This window comes from Camellia sinensis, chromosome 14 (assembly GCF_055761805.1).
Source record: "Camellia sinensis isolate YWXY chromosome 14, ASM5576180v1, whole genome shotgun sequence".
NCBI lineage: Eukaryota > Viridiplantae > Streptophyta > Magnoliopsida > Ericales > Theaceae > Camellia > Camellia sinensis.
Genome location: NC_138974.1, coordinates 22,351,418 through 22,356,281, shown reverse-complemented (window position 1 = coordinate 22,356,281; position 4,864 = coordinate 22,351,418).

Genomic DNA, 4,864 nt, shown 5'->3' with positions numbered 1-4,864 from the left:
CGTGGGCTAGGCACCCATGTATAATTTCGGGACTTTCACCCAGGACAATCCGTCCAACTTAATTATAATGAAGTCCATTCTCTTTCTCCTCCCAAACAATCATTCATACATATGCAATATATTTAATCACAAACTCAAACAATGGAGTACATCCTTTTTCCATTCCCAACTAACCATACATATACAATGTATATAAATATAGTCATATTCAATGACAAGCACAAGTGATTAGTTTCAATTCACCTAATCCGCGTGCAATTTCTAGAACAATTATAGTTATCCTCCACCGATAGCTCAATATAGTTATTTCTAAACAGATATAAAATCTCATAACAGATAGTTTATTCGAAACTATCAAAGAATGGAATATCACATAACCAATCTCACCATTCATATCAATACCCTTTCAATTTCACATTTTTAATGTCAATTTCCATTATTTTTACAAAATAATAATTTCATTCAATTAGGGCAAATTCCCTTTTTTCTCCAAATATTAGCCAAGTGCCAAAATCATCAAATCATACACAATACAACATCATTTTCAAACCCCTCAAGCATTTATTTCACCTTTACCCAAAAATCCCTCTTTTCATTTTATGCCCAAACCATAGGTTTGCCTTAAACACCCCCAAATCACATCAATGTTACACAAGATACGAATAACTAAGCTAAATATCATATAGGAGTGTAGAAAAGATCCCTACCTCATGCTTAGATGAGAGAGAAGAGAAAAAAGCTCAAAAGTCAACGGCGACGAAGCAACGATTTGCCCCGATCAAAACGAAGCCCTTGACAAGTTCTACACTTAATCTCAAAGGAACAAGGTGAAAAAATCACTCTAGGTGAGTAGATTTAGAGATTTAAGTAAAAAACTTTGAGTTTTAGAGAAAGAGAAGAGAACTTACGGTTTGAAAGGAAAAAGGGAGGAAAATAATAAGAGAAAAGTGGTTTGGGCCTATTTATAGTAGTAGTGAATAGCCCTAAGGTCAAATAAAATAATAGGCTCAAAAACCCCCCAAAGGTAGGGCCTATTCGAACCCCAAAATTCAAAAAAAACACGCAGAGGTCGACCCTTCGGGCAAAGGTGTTGACCCTTTAGGTAGAAAAGACAATCTGGTAACAAGCAAGGGGGTCGACCCTTAGACAGGAAGGGTTGACACTAATTTCCAACAACTAACACACAGATTCTGCAATATACAAGGGTCAACCCTTCCTAGACTAGTGTCAACCCTATATTCCAGCAACATTTCCAGAAACTTCACTAATAGGTAAAGGTCGACCCTTAGGAAGGCTGGTGTCAACCTTAGAATAGAATTTCTAAGTCTCTAAGGAACTTTTGACAAGAACAAGTGCGAACAAACAAACCTAACGAGTTTAAATCGGATTATACTCCTCCAAAACCAACATACACAACACCAAAGATTTCCAAAATAAAATAAAGGATTCAAATACACTTCCCAAAAGCTGCGAAGGATACAAGTGCTACAACTTCCCCACTTTAAAAAATTTAGTCCCTGAAATTTTAAGTAAGTTTTAAAGCCATGATTAAACCAATCCCAAAAATGATAATCAATCAATTTCATCACCATGACCCATTTTCCGGTCATCCATTCTCATCGACTCGATACACAATTTCATCACCAAGGTAGTTCCTCTCGTGTGTTTTCAACTGCCGCGAGCCATAGGCTACTACTTTCCCCTCTTACATCAACACACAACCCAAACATTCCCATGAGGCGTCACAATAAACCAAGTAACCCAAACCTCTCTCCGGGATAATCAAAACTAGAGCAGTGGTGAGTCTAACTTTAAGTTCCTGGAACGACTTCTCACAAGTCTCATCCCATACAAATTTGGCCCCCTTCCTCGTCAGGCTAGTTAAAGGTGAAGCTAGTTTAGAGAAATCTTTCACAAACCTCTGGTAATATCCAGCCAACCCTAAAAAACTACGAATCTCAAAGGCATTCTTAGGTTGTGCCCAATCTTGCATTGCCTCAATCTTGGATGAATCTACCGTCACCCCTCCCACGGATACCACATGGCCTAAGAACCTAACTTCTCTCAGCCAGAATTCACACTTCCCAAGTTTAGCATACAACTTATGGGTTCTAAGAAATTCAAGCACTACCCACAAGTGTTTCTTGTGTTCCTCCTCTGAAAGTGAATAAATCAAAATGTCATCCACAAAGACGACCACGAAACAATCTAGGAACTCACGAAAAATCCAGTTTATCAAATCCATAAACACAACCGGTGCATTGGTCATCCAAAAAGGCATCACTAGAAACTCATAATGGCCATACCACGCACGGAATGCCATTTTCGGGATATCCTCCTCCCTTACCCTCAATTGATGATAACCCAACCTCAGGTCTATCTTAGAAAAACAACAAGACCCCTTCAACTGATCAAACAGGTCATCTATACGAGGCATTGGGTACTTATTCTTAACAGTAACCTGGTTCAATTTTCACTAATCGATACAAAGCCGCAAGACTCTATCTTTCTTTTTAGCAAAGAGGGCCAGCGCTCCCCAAGGCAAAATACTAGGACGGATAAAACCTTTACCTAACAATCCTTGGAGTTGAACCTTCAACTCATTCAACTCAGCAGGTGCAAACCGATACGGTACCATAGAAATCGGTGCCGTGCCAGGTACTAAATCAACAAAGAACTCAATCTCTCGGTGAGGTGGTAAACTAGTAAGATCCTCGAAAAAGACATCGGGGTATTCACACACCACGCTTGGCAGCTCAACTCGAATGTCATCACACTCATTATTCTTAAAGTTAGCAAGAAGATAACTAAGTTCACTCTACCCACGCGGATCATACACCGGTGATAAGTCTCTATCCACCCAGTCCCCCAAGAAATAAAAGTAATCCCCGTTCAAGGTACATGCAGTAACCCTTTGACGGTAGCAATCTATAATATCCCGGTATGATGATAACCAGTCCATACCCAAAATAACATCAAAACTCGTCATATCAAGCAAAACAAATGCAAATGGAAGTCGACGATCGGCACCCTCTATATCATAACCCCAACACCCCTGTCTCAAAATAACCTCACCACCAATAGGTGACTCTACACAAATAGGAGATGCTAACTGTGCTAACTCCAACCCCAAAATCTATGCAAATGCAGACGAGATAAAAGAATGGGATGCACCCGTATCAATCAACACATTAGCAACTGAATTGCAAAACAAAAAAGTACCTCTCACTACTGAAGGAGCAGGTACAAGATCTGGCACGGTAACAATTTACACACACCTTGTTAGCCTCTAATCTACCTGCTCACCCCTCGGAGCATAGGCCTGCTGTACTGACTGAGCTGAAGAAGCTCCCTGATTAGCGCTCGAGGCCTATGCTGACTGCACTGGCTGGTGACTATGTGTCTGCCTCGAACCAGATGCACCAGATGTTCCACCCAACTGTGGGCAAGACCTCTTCAAGTGCCCTGCCTGGCCACACTGATAGCAAGCAGGCGGCTGTCCTTTACCCTGACTTTGGCCTTGAGAACGAGCCAAAGACGAAGCTGCTCTTTGCTCTCCTCCTCTCTGCGGGCAAGCTGGAGATTTGTGGCCCAACTGACCACACTTGAAACAGGTCACATCTCCCTGGCCACCTCTTCCAGAACCTGAGCTAGGCACTAGAAAGGTAGACCTCGACTGAACTCCTTGGGACTGCTGAGGATTAGAACCCCACTGCCTCTTACCGTTCCCCTGACTATCCTGACTTCTCCTGGAGACCCTTATCCTCTTCTCCTCAGCCTGCATAATAGTCTCAAGATGGGCCACTGCCTTCATAAGGTGTCCATAATCTCTAATCATGGATCCGACCACTCGAAACATGAGTCCGGTCCTCAGCCTCTTCTTGAACTCCAAACAACGACGCTCCTCAATCACCACCAACTCAGGTGCAAATTTAGAGAGGCTAGTGAGGGTGGCCTCGAACTCGGCTACAGGTGTGTTCAACTGCTTTAGGCGAGAAAACTGATCCCTCAACTTCTCCCTAACAGTGGGAGGTAAGTACTTGTCTTGGAAGGCGTCAACAAAAGCCTCCCAAGTCCCTCCAATACGTCCCCTCGCATACTTCTACCATTGACCCGCGTCTCCCTTCAAGTGCAAAGACACCAAGGTCACTCTACATCCCTCGTTTTCAATGCCAAGCATCTCAAACGTTTTCACCATCTATTCCAGCCATTCATTTGCCTTCAGTGGTTCCTTTGGGTCGCCCAAAAGCTCATCTGGATTTGACTGGAAGAACTCCCTTTTCAGAAAAGAAGGCCTTACCTCAGCTACTTGGGCCTGGACTTGATTCTCAACTCTGAGAATGTCCATTGATTCCCTCAATACTCCTGCCATTTCACAGGCTAAGGCGCTCATGGCCTACTGGCCTGCTGGTTCGGCCACATTAGCCTGACCAACCCCTTCCTTCTACGCCGGAATCTCATCCGATATAGTTACCTCGTGCCTCCTAGGCCTACCACGCCTACCTCCATGACCACGTTCTAACATCCTAATAAAGGTAACACAAGAAATTAGCACATTCACAAATGTACCAAAGCTAATTCACTCACATCCTAATACATTGGACAATAGTAATTCACTCCACATAAGCATGTAATCACGTAAACACATACGAATTTCATCTCCAGATAATGACCGTCCTGCGGCGTTACTAGAGTTCCAATTAGAAATAGAAGTGATCAAGTGCCTTTCTAACAGGACTCCTAGAAACCCGTAGACCCAATCAACATCTAAGAAATTTAATCCCATACCCAAATAATCACATAAGCATGTTGTCATATAAACACATATCATTCACACTTGAGTCTCTAGCAAGCGAGACAAACC